Consider the following 12,344-nt stretch of genomic DNA (forward strand, 5'->3'; position numbering starts at 1 on the left):
ACACTTTCATAAAAAAGAGAATGGTGCTGCAAGCTTGTTGTCTGCAATTAATATGTGATGCGTATATGTTTCTGGACATCTTTTTAAGTTTCATGAGCAGCTTTTGCAAACAGCAGAAGCAAAAGAGAGAATATCAGGAGAGAAGCAAAATAGAGAATATCAAGAGAGAAGCTACTGAAAAGACTTTTTAAGTGTCAAACTGCATTGCCAAACATTAGCAGAAAACACACTGCCACCAAATGGTAGCAAAGGTCAGGGGAAAGATCATTGGAATGGTCATCTGGAAGCCAGGATTCATTTCACTCCTGCAAATTCTGTCCTCTGATTATGACTCTGCGACACATATTCTGCAATGTTATTTATATAAATTTACTGCTTTTAGTGCTGTCATTTTCCCCCAATAAGCTCAGGCTCAGTGCTCCCTTTATAGGCTTCACACTTACTTCTTCCTGACTTTTATTCTGTGTACTTTTTGTTTAACACACTTGTACACTATAATCTTGCTTTGTCCTGATCTTGGACTGTCTGTCACACATGATGTTTCCAGGCCTACATTGAATGAGTCTCCTTCTCAAAGGTCACATCCCACCTAAAACAATCCACAAGTGTCTGACCTCCTAAAACACGTGTGTCATTCTGTACAAAGGTATTTCATACCATTTAGGAATGGCATAATAACTGTTCTCTATTTAAAGATAAAAATATTACAATGGAAAGCGAGTCAGAAATATGAGAGATGACACAAAGAAGAAAGAACAAACATGGAATAAAACAATATTAAAGTGAATTTGAGTGTCACCTTAAACAGAGATGGCCAGAGAAAGGGTCTATCCAGTTGGTAATTGGCATAATTTTAAAGAGTCAAGCATTCAGAACGTCAATGATAAAATCCAAAAGTACAGGAATAAAGACAGGCAAAACAACAACAACAAAAATAATGTGTTTAATTTGGAGATAAAACTACTTTAGTATTAATTCTTTAATTCTCTTTGCCTTAGGACTGTGTTAGGAAGCCCTGGTGATTTAGTTGTAAAACACCGGCTAACCAAGAGGTTAAAGGTTCAAATCCTCTACAGGAGAAGAGATGTGTGGCTCATCTACACTGTCCTGAAGGGTAGCTGTGAGTCAGGGTCATCCCAACACAATGGGGTTAAGGATTGAGGTTGATTTCATTGTATTGGGCAAGCTTAACCCATAGATCAAAGCCAAGCAGGTATTTTTCTGAGAAATACAGTGATTATTAGGATAAACCCAAGTGCATAATTGCAAAGCTCTATGAAGCTATTGAGAAAAAAAGAGAGCGAGAGATAAGACACTGATTTACAAAGGAGTAGGCCTGAGGAAGAGGTGATATTAGGACTCAAAAATGCTTTTCCTTCACACCTTCATCAGCTCTCTCTGCCTCCAGTCCATTTCTCTCTCACAAATTGACATTTGCTTCTCCAAAAAACATATTTGTGTGGACACATATTTGCATTGCCCCTGGAAAGTATTACATATATTTATTAAACTAAACCAGGTTTAATTGTAAAACTCAACTTTTCTTTTTTTGTTTTCATTAGAAATATTACTCACGACCAGTCACAGCAATACAGTCTGCAGCTATGTCTTTGAGATCCTGCTGGGTCTAGCGTGGAATCCAGCTATGGCACTGTTAGGGGACTGTGCGAGCCACCAGAGCCCAGACCGAGAGAACCTGATGTTTTGTAACCCACAGCATTATTGATTATTTTTACAGCTTTCAATGGGAGTCAGAAGTAATTGTAGCAACAAGGCTGGCTAGGGGCAAATGAGTAGTAAAGGAGGCTTCCAAGTAATTCAGGAATCAGGAAAGAAGGAAGAACGTGCATTGACCTGGACCTCTGGGTCCCAGGCTGCCTTTTGTAACCCTCTTCTTCTTCCAGTTACCCTTGGTCAGTGCTACTGTGGCGCATAAGAGAACATTTCTTCATTCTGATATCAGAACTCCAAAGAGAGGTCTCACCAAACTCCCCTGGTGAGTCTCATTTCTAAAGTTTGAGCTGATGGCAAATGTTACTTATTATGTGGATACCTTGTACTCAAGTGATTTAAATAATTCCTATTTATTTTTATCACTGAATGGGTTTCTCAAGGTATCTGCTGTTTTAAGAACTGTCACAGTTAAGTTGCAGCAGGTGAGCGAGGGCTGGGAAGACATTTTTCTTTTCTTGAGTTAAAATGAAGTCCTTGACAGTACAAAATATTACAGATGCATTACCATTGTCGATTGTGTACAGTTCACATGTTACATTATTCAGAATTAAGTTAAAAATTCTTTTTTATTGTGTTTTAATGTTTCAAGGATGTGGACAGATCAATATTTCTAGCCTGCACACACATGCTACCTAAGGGCTATGAGTCATATTTGCTTTGAAAGAAATAGCACTTAAAGACTATCAGTCAAGTCAGTTGTGAGAAATGTGAAACTCTTTAAGAATTATTCTGCCTCCTCCTCAAATCTAAATATAGCCAGCTGCTATAAGTGTCAGAAGAAACACAGCTAAGGGGAAAATGGTATCATTGCAATTAACCAACGCAAATAAAATCTCAAGGACTTTTAATGTATACATTATCAAAGATTATAATATCTTTCAATTGAAAAAATGTGTAACAATATGAAATAGCAGAAGAAATATCTATGAGTGAATGATTCATGTTCTTAAGATCAATGCATATCAATAGTACAGTATTTTATTTGTATAGGGCCTAGGTAAGTTCCAGGTGATGAAGTGCACTACAAATTGGTAAGCAGTTTGAACTCTAACAACTTCTCAGTGAGAAAAAGATGAGGCAGTCCACTCCTGTTAAGATTTACAAGCTCAGAAACTCAGTGGAAGGTAATAAAGAGTAGGAATAGATGCCTTATTAGTGAGTTTGGTTGGTAGGAGTTAGGTCCGAGCAGGAATCATAGCAACTCTATAAACAGCACATCTAAACCTTGCCCTCGCCTATGCCGTCCTCATCATCTCTAATATACTTGAGTCTGCTATTGCAGTCACTGTGTCAGTCCATCTTTTTCAGGGCTTCTCCTTTTTTACCAATCCTTCAGCTTTCCAAGCATGATGTCTTTTATGGAGCCCTCTTATCAACATACCCAAAATATGCGAAACAAAGCTTCATCTTCCTTACCTCTAAAGAGTATCTCCGTTGTACTTTCTCCAAAACATACTTATATATTCTTTGGCAGTCCATGGGATATATAGTACTCTTTTCCAACCTTATAGCTGAAAGGCATCAATTCTTCTGCTGTAATTCTTATTCATTGGCCAGCTCTTAGATGCATAGCAAGTAATTGAAAAGAGCATGGCTTGAATCAGATGCACCTTAGTCTTTAAACTGACATCCATCTTTACTTCTTAGTATTTTGGAAAGGTCTTTAACAGCAGGTTTACCTGCTGCAACACATCTGATTTCTTGATTGCTGGTACCAAGGGGGTTTATTGTGGATATAAGCAAGAAAAAAATCATTATTCAATCTTTTCTTCATTTCTTATGATATTGCCCATTGGTACACTGGTAAGAATTTTTGCTTTCTTGATGTTGAGGTACAATTGGTATTGACGAATAGTCTTTAATCTTCAGCAGGAAGTATTTCAAGTCCTCTTCACTTTCAGAAAGTAAGGTTGTGTTATCTACATAGCTAATATTGTTTACTAATCTTCTTTCAATCTTGATGCTACATTCTTTTTCATAAAGTCCAGCTTCTCAAATTATTTGCTCAGCATACAGATTGAACAGGTTTGGAGAAAGGATGCAGCCCTGACTATATCCTGTTTGGTCCTCAAATAGCTCAACCAATTTTCTCTTGGCGACTAATCTACAGCTGAATGGTTTGAACACATCCAGTTATGATACAACAGAAGAAAGGTCTAGTCACCTACTTCCATAGATGACAACTAGGAGAAATGTGGCATCAGGATTGGAAGAAGACTCATCAACAATCTGAGTTATGCAGATGACACAACCTTGCTTGTTGAAACTGAGGAGGACCTGAAACGCTTGCTACAGAAGGTCAAGGACTGCAACCTTCATTATGGATTAAAGCTCAACATCAAGAAAACAAAGATTCTCACCACTGGGCCAATTGGCAGCATCATGAAGGATGGTGAAGAGACTGAGATTGTTTAGTTTGCTTGGCTCCACAATCAACAATCTTGATACAAGCAGCCAAGAAATTAAGTTGTATTGCACTGGGAAAATCTGCTATCAGAGACCTCTCCAACGTACTGAAAAGCAACAATGTCAGTCTGGAGACTAAGATGCACTTGATACAGGCCATGGTCTTTGAAATCACTTGCTATGGATCAGAGAGCTGGACAATAAGTAGGGAGGATAGAAGGAGAATTGATGCCTTTGAGCTGTGGTGTTGAAGTGTATTTAATATACCATGGACTGCTAGGAGAACAAACAGGTTCATCCTAGAGAGGGTAAAAAACAGGCTGCTCCTTGAAGTCATGGATTCTGAAGCTGTATCTGACATATTTTGGACATGTTGCAAGGAGGCACCAGTCCTTGGAGAAGGATGTCACGCTTGGGAGGGTGGAAGGATAGCGCAGGAGAGGAAGACCCTTGATGAAATGGATTGATTCAGTAACTGAGTTAATGGATTAGGTGTGTCAGAGACAATAAGATTGGCACAGGATAAAGCGGGGTTTAGTGTTGTTGTACATAGGGTCACTATGAGTTGCAGGCAACTGGATGGTACATAAAAACAACAATAGTAATAACAACAACAAGAACAAAATTTTGTGAAGAAATTCTACTCTATAACACACAAGACTACTATGAGTGGAGCTGTCTTGACAGCAATGGTTTTATCCTCTGAGTATGTATACACAGGAGTGAGAATATGCAGCTCTGGTGGACTAATGGTAAGGCGTTATGCTGCCAGTCCAAAGGTAAATGGTTCAAATACCAGTCACTCCGAAGTGAAGAGATGGACAATCTCCTCCTATGAAATTTACAGCCTCTGAAAACCTTCAGAAATAGAAATTATGAGTCATTTTAAACTCAAAGGCACATAACCACAACGATAGTCTCTATTCAGTCATTGTTTAATTTTATGTACTTCAGTAACTACTATCTTCTTCCCTCTCTTCCGAAGGTCTGAGCTTTTTTACTCCAGGTTAAAAACTGCACATTAAGAATCAGCAGTGTGTGTTCAAATTTATTTTCTCTATCTCTGCAGGAAGTTGGAGATAATATCAATACATACGGCTTAATATGGAAAATAATCCTCCTTCATACTAAAAATGACTTGCCTAATTAAGATCTGTTTATGGTTCCTGAAAGTAAATAAAAGCAAAATTGTTCCTCTGGTGTCTAATATACTATAATGTAACAACTATTTTTCTAGTGACTACTTACCTCGGTCTCTTCCCTGGGCTAGGTGTGTGTATATTTGATCTTCTCCCTGTATGAACATCCATTTACCTATCATATAATTCATATTTACAAAGCGATGTTTGGATTCTTCAGACACATACTGCCAGGAGTGCCAATAAAGGAGTCATACTGCGCCCTAATATTCTTGACTAGATTTGTGCCAGTGTCTACAGAAGCTGTATCAATAGATGGAACAATGGACCGTACCATGAAATTAGTATGATTTTGTAGCATTGCCTGACAGAAGCTCACACTTAATCCAAGAGGTTATTCAGCCCTATCCAATATGATTACTCCATAAATATTTGCTCAAGCTCAGCACCAGCCGTTATATTACTAATCACACACAGGTTTGTTATACCGAATACCCTCAGTGTCAGCAATTTGAAAAACAAAGCTAATTAGTTTTGATTTAGGGGTGGGAAGACTTATTACGTTGAAAGCAAATGGTTCACACAGTATAGTGGCTATTTAGAATGCACATGAATATGAAGGAGATTTAATGTTGTTTGCACAAAATTTTGAGAGGGAATGGAAAGACTGCTAGATTAAGCATGCAGGTATATTGACAACCATGGGCAGCAGTCAGTGACGCTCCCTGGAAGGGGAAGGAGGATGTAAGAGCAACTCTGTAAAAAGCTCTATTCTGGGGGGGGCGGGGAGGAGCAGAGAGGAAAGTGTGCAACAGTGAATGAATGGAAATCTCAAGTCTCTGTAAATTTTCATTCAAATTTTAATTAAAAAGCACTATTTCAAATAAACATCTAAATAAAGGGTGGTGGGGTTTTAAAAATTTTGGTTTTTTTTTATCTTTGTTAGGCAGTTAGCTTTAAAACAAATTCCTGGTTTCCTCCACTGAATACATTTCTAAAACAAACAATCAAACAAAAACTCAAACATTCCAACTCATAGTAAACCTGTAAAACAGAGTAGAGCTGCGTCATAGGGTTTTCATGACCATAATTTACAGAAGTAGATGTCATGTTTCTCCTGCAGAGTTGGAATTTCAATCCTAGTGGGGTTGCCCATCTTTTGGTCAGTAGCCCAGTAGTTAACCACCAGGGTGTTTTTTAAACAGATCACTGCACTAAACACCTCCTACAAATAATTCTAGTCCCCGGACTAGTATTAGCCCACAGGTTGGTTTTGTGAAGAATGTGACAAGTAAGCTCTTTGTCCTTTTACCTCCCAGCCACCAATTTACTATGACATTTAAAGTGTTTCACTTCCTTCTCATTACAGTGTTTTTGTCCCTTAAAACAAATTTTTAAAACACCAAACATCAGTACATTACCTTATTGTTATTGTAGTTGTAGGGTGCCACCTCATTAGGTCTGACTCAGAGAGACTTGATGTTTAATAGAACAAAACACTTCCCAGTCTTGCACCATTTTCATACACACTGTTGTTCTTGAGTAACTGCAGAACAGACCATCAATTACCCACAGATAAGTCCAAATTGAATTTCAGAAAATGAGAACAAATACACTAGAGTCAAAATAGGACCTTGAGTTTATACTACCTGCACTTAAAAACTATCTCCAGAATAAATTTAATGCATTAAACACTATTTACCAAAGGCTAGGTGAGTTATGGGGCGATGTCAAGTCACTAAAAAGACCATTAAAAGCCATTAAAAAGGTCAGATGGATGTTAGAAGCTATTCTGAGCTTTCGCTTGAATAAAGATAACCTAAAGTGAAACATTTTCTAGGTCGTGTAACCCTGGTATGTTCACTTGCTGTACAGAGGTAACTCGTGGTTGCTGTGAAGCCGAAACACTGTGATACTGATGAGTTAAATGCTAGAATGGTTCCCCATGGTGGACAGTGCTTGGTGGAGCTCCCCGATTAAAACAAGCTTGGAAGCAGGAGTGGCATCCACTTCCACAATAGCTTGCCTCTGAAAACCCTATGAACCTGTACAAAGGATGAAAGTTATACAGAAAGTGTCCAGGACTTCTGTTCATAGAGTCGCTATAAGTTGCCTGCAACTCAACAGCACTTAACAACAACAACAACAACAACAAACTGAAAGCATAGAATGATTAAATAAGAACTTGAGAAGACAAATTATTGAAACAAAGCCTGGGAAAGATGAGTTAGAAACCTCAACATGCTTGGCATTTATCAAGCTTAATAAACTGAAGAAAGCAATTCAGGCCTTGAGTTGCAATTCAGAAGAATTAATGGGCAAAATATTGCACTTGTTAAAAGATAAATTGGTTTTTTTTCTTTGATAATCCATAGTTTATTCAGTACTTCACACCAATACCACAATTCAAGGGATCAATTCTTCTTTGATTTTCCTTATTCCTTGTCTAATTTTTCCATGCCTATGAAGCAACTGAAAATAGCATGATGTGGTGAGCTCTGGTTGCCTAGTGACAAGAAGCTGCACTGCAATCCCAGAGGTTCATGATTTGAATCCACCAGATGTTCTGCTGGAGAAGGAAGGACAATCTCTTTCTGTACCAGTCAGATCTGATTTGACAGTACCCACACACACAAACACACACAAAATTAAAAAAAATTAGAAAAGAAAATAACATTACATATCATAATCTTTATAATGACAGACTTGCCTTTTAATACTTGACAGCAGATTTGTCCAGTGCAATAAATTGCTTTGAGCTCTTAATCACTGCTACCATTGGAGTTGATTGTGGATCCAGGTAAAAAGAAATCACTGACAATTTCAATCTTTTCTCCATCTATCATGATGTTGCTATTGGTCCAGGCGTGAATAATTTTGTTTTATTTATGTTAAGGTGTAATCCATAATTAAGGCTATAGTCTGATTTTCTTCAATAAGTGCTTCTAAGTTCTTTTCATTTTCAGCAAGCAAAGCTGTGTCATCTGAATATGACAGATATGACAGGTTGTCGATGAGTCTTACACCAATCCTGATGTCACACTCTTTGTATAGTCCCGGTTCTTGAATTATTTGTTCAGCATGTAGATTAAAAAGATATGGTGAAAAGATACAACCTTGAGGCACATTTTTGCACATGTATAGACAATTGATTGTACTTATGTAAAAACTTATGCTTGGAACAGGAAACAGTCATCAGAACAGATCAAGGAAACACAGCATGGTTCAAAATCAGAAAGGGGGTATGTCAGGATGTGTCCTATCTCCATACCTTTTCAGTCTATATTCAGAACAGATCATATGGGAGGCTGAACTCTATGAGGAGGAATGAAGCATCATTGGAGGATTGGAGGAAGTTTCATCAACAACCTGCATTATGAAGACGATACAACCCTTCATGCTGAAACTGAGGAGGACCTGAAGCGCTTACTGAAAAAGGTTAAGGATGCAGCCTTCAATATGGATTGGAGCTCAGCAATAAAAAAACAAAGATTCTCACCACTGGGCCAATAGGCAGCATTATGATAGATGGTGAAGAGATTGAGATTGTTTACAGCTTTAGTTCGCTTGGCTACACAATCAACACATTTGGCACCAGGAGTCAGGAAATCAAAAGATGAATTTTTGGGAGAAAGTTGGCTATCGGGGACCTCTCCAGAGTACTGAAGAGCAGCAAGGTCAGTCTGGAGACTAAGGTGCACCCAATCCAGCCACGATCTTCACAACTGACTATTTTGCATAAAAAAAAATGGGCAATGACAAGGGATGATAGAAGGAGAATTGATGTCTTTGAGCTATGTTGCTGGATAGATCATGGCCTACTAAGAGAAAAACAGGTTCGTCCTAAAGAGGGTAAAACCAGAATGCTCCTTGGAAGCAAGGATTCTGAAGCTTCATCTGACATACTTTGGACATGTTGCAAGGAGCGACCAGTCCTTGGAGTAGGACATCATGCTTCAGAAGGTTGAGGGACAGTGCAAGAGAGGAAGACCTTCAATGAGATAGATTGACTCAGTGACTGTGTTAGTAGGGGTAGGTGTGTCAGAGATGAAAAGATTGGCTAAAGATAGAGCAGGGTTCAAAGTCCAGTTAATACGAGGAATGATATCCTACATTGCACAACCTCTTCTGAATCCATCTTAAATTATTGGCAGTTTTTGTCAATGTACTGCTCTAGCTATTGTTGAATAATTTTCACCAGAATTGTAGTTATCTATAATATTAATGGCATTTCTTGATAATTTCCACATTTTATTGAATCACGTGTGTGTGTGTAAGTTAATGTCATTGAAACAGTCTCTAGTAACATTAGGTAAGATAGTTTTCACACATTCATTCCCCAGTAGAATTGAAATTTTACACAGGACCTTACTTAATAAAATTTAAAAGCAACACTCAAGTCCTCCTTAGAAGCAAAGATTGAGAGTATTTATTTCACAGACTTTGAATCTGTCATGTCCTTTAAAAAAGATGTCATGTGTATAAAAGTAGAGGGTAGAGTGTTAATGAAGAAGAGAAAGACCTTCAATGATATACTGAGTCAGAGATTGCAACAATGGGCTTAAGTACAGCAGAGATTGTGAGATGAGTGCAGGATCAGGTAGCATGTTGTTCTGTTGCACATAGGGTCACTATGATTTGGTACTGCCTCAAAGGCAACTAACAACAGCAACACATCGGTTTGTAAAGGCAAATTTCCAGAACTTTATTTCTAGTCTATCTTAGCCTAGGAGGCCCACTAAAATGGGTCCATCATGAGAAAGTCTTCAAGATAGTATCTGTAATATTAAAGGCATAGGCTTTAGCATCAGAGCAACACTCAAACCACCACAGGACCATAAACTGACAGCTGGTTGGTGGAGCACCACATAAAAGCATTTCCCCCCATTTGTTGAGAAATCACATTGTTTAAGGCACATTATTCAAGGACACTACTCTGAGTCATGAAATTAAGAGAATTCGCATTAATTTAACCCTTACGTTGTGCCAAATACTGTGTCTATCTCCTTAATTATGCTTTTGTTTTGAAAATGTATTTAATTTGTTGAAAATATACAAAGCTTCCACTAACCTAACAGCTTCTTTACGTATATTTAAGCGACATTGATTACCTCCTTCTAGTTGTGTAACTAGTCTCATATTCCTTTTCTGAATTGTTCATTTCACATTAACATGCACTCACTACCTCTTAAGGTTCTTATCTAATATTTCTATATGCTGTTGTTAATTTGATGCCAATGGAAACGTGTTGTTGTTGTTATATACCATCGAGTCACTTGTGACTCACAGCGACCCTCTTGTACAGTAGCCCTGAAACCTGCTCTATCTTGTGCCAAACTTCTTATATCTGACACATATATCCTCATTATCCCAGTCACTGAATCAATCTATCTCATCGAGTGTCCTCCTCTCTTATGCTGCCCCTTCACCCTCCCAAGCATGATGTCCTTCTTCAAGGACTGGCCACTCCTTGAAATATGTCCAAAGTATGTCAGACAAAGCCTCAGAATCCTTGCTTCCAAGGAGGAGCTGGTTTCATCCTCTCTGGGATGAACCTGTTTGTTCTCCTTGCAATCCATGGTATATTCAATACACTTCTCCAGCACAACAGCTCAAAGGCATCAATTCTCTTTCTATCATCCCTAGTAATGACTAGTAATGTCCAGCTTTCTGAGCATAAGAATTGTCAAGACTATGGCCTGGGTCACGCACACCTTAGTCTACAGATTGACATTGTTCTTCAGCACTCTGAAGAGGTCCCTGACAGCAGACTTTTCCAATGCAATTCATCTTACGCAGTACAAATCCACCCACTGCTTCACAAAAGAAAAATAGACAATCTCCTCCTGTGTGATTAACTGCCTCAGATATGGATTGGTTCCAACTCAATAGTACACTACAACACAAAAACAAGTAGTTCTTAAGATAGTATAATGCTCAAGGCAGGCTTTTTTTTACTACTTTAGCTAAACTATTGTTTAAGACTAGGTATTATTGTCATGACAAGAGTCAAGAACAAAGGTTGAATAGCAGAGTGGGCTTGGGGGAAAGGATTGTATAACAATGAAAGAATTTTTCTTTTACTTTTCAAAGAGAAGAGTGAACTGGGGAGAGGGGTGGGAAGGGAGAAAAGTGCAACAATGAATGAATGGAAATGCAAAATCTCTGCAAATTTTCATTAAAATTAATAATAATGATGTAAAAAAAATAAGAAATAGCACCAAAAGTAACCTCCAATTTGTTCTCAAATGTGTTCTAAGGTAACTAACACTTATGATTCACTTTTCTATATTAGCTCCATGAAAATATGGAATGTTTTATATAGTATTTGGATTTGCTATTCCACAATGTCCCCCAGCCTTAGATTCAATGTTAGCATATAAATTCTACAGCCATCTAAATGACTGACATCCAAAATGAAAGAGAAATGTAGATGTCTAAGAAATAAACCTGTCTTTCCACAAAATAAAACAAAAAAAAGAAAACTTCAGGGAATATATTTATTTTCATGTTTAAAACTTGAGTCATGGGATTTATCTTGTTTTAGTGACTCATGTAATTTTATAGCTCCAAGAAGTTTAGGGTTATGTCTTGGCACCATATGTAAGGCCAAGAACTCAAGGAAGGGACAAGAGCAAGAGAGAAAGCCTAAATCAACTTTATTAAAGGAACTCCTGGATGAGATTCCTTGATTTCAAAATAAAGAACAAGGAAATCGCCCTTAGAACGTTTTGGGAGGGATTTTATTAGGCAGGTGACCAAGGTCTTTCTCTCCCTTTGTTGACATGTCCTATTCTTTGAATCCTTCATTCTTCCCCTTGACCTTGGTTTGAGCCTGATAGAGTTCATGAAAATTTCATATTTTATTCTGCATTTCTCCCTATTCAATCAGAATTCTTTTACAGAAACTTTGATTAAAATGTTCAGGAGTGGTAATTTCAGTCACCCATTATTATCAATGCATCTTGACTGCATGTTCGATCTATCTCCGACTGTAAAAGTTGGTAGAAATCATCTATTTCTTCTTCTTTGGCTCTGGTTGTTGGTGCATATATCTGAATGATA

At 37.9% G+C, this 12,344-nt stretch overlaps 1 pseudogene; it reads left to right on the forward strand.

Annotated features, from left to right (window-relative positions):
- Positions 1-810: 810 nt before the first annotated feature.
- LOC102859419 overlaps positions 811-12,344 on the forward strand; it is an 18,765-nt pseudogene continuing 7,231 nt past the window's right edge.

Source organism: Elephantulus edwardii, unplaced genomic scaffold, assembly GCF_000299155.1.
Source record: "Elephantulus edwardii isolate Elephantulus edwardi_28Jun2011 unplaced genomic scaffold, EleEdw1.0 scaffold00067, whole genome shotgun sequence".
NCBI classification, from domain to species: Eukaryota; Metazoa; Chordata; class Mammalia; order Macroscelidea; family Macroscelididae; genus Elephantulus; species Elephantulus edwardii.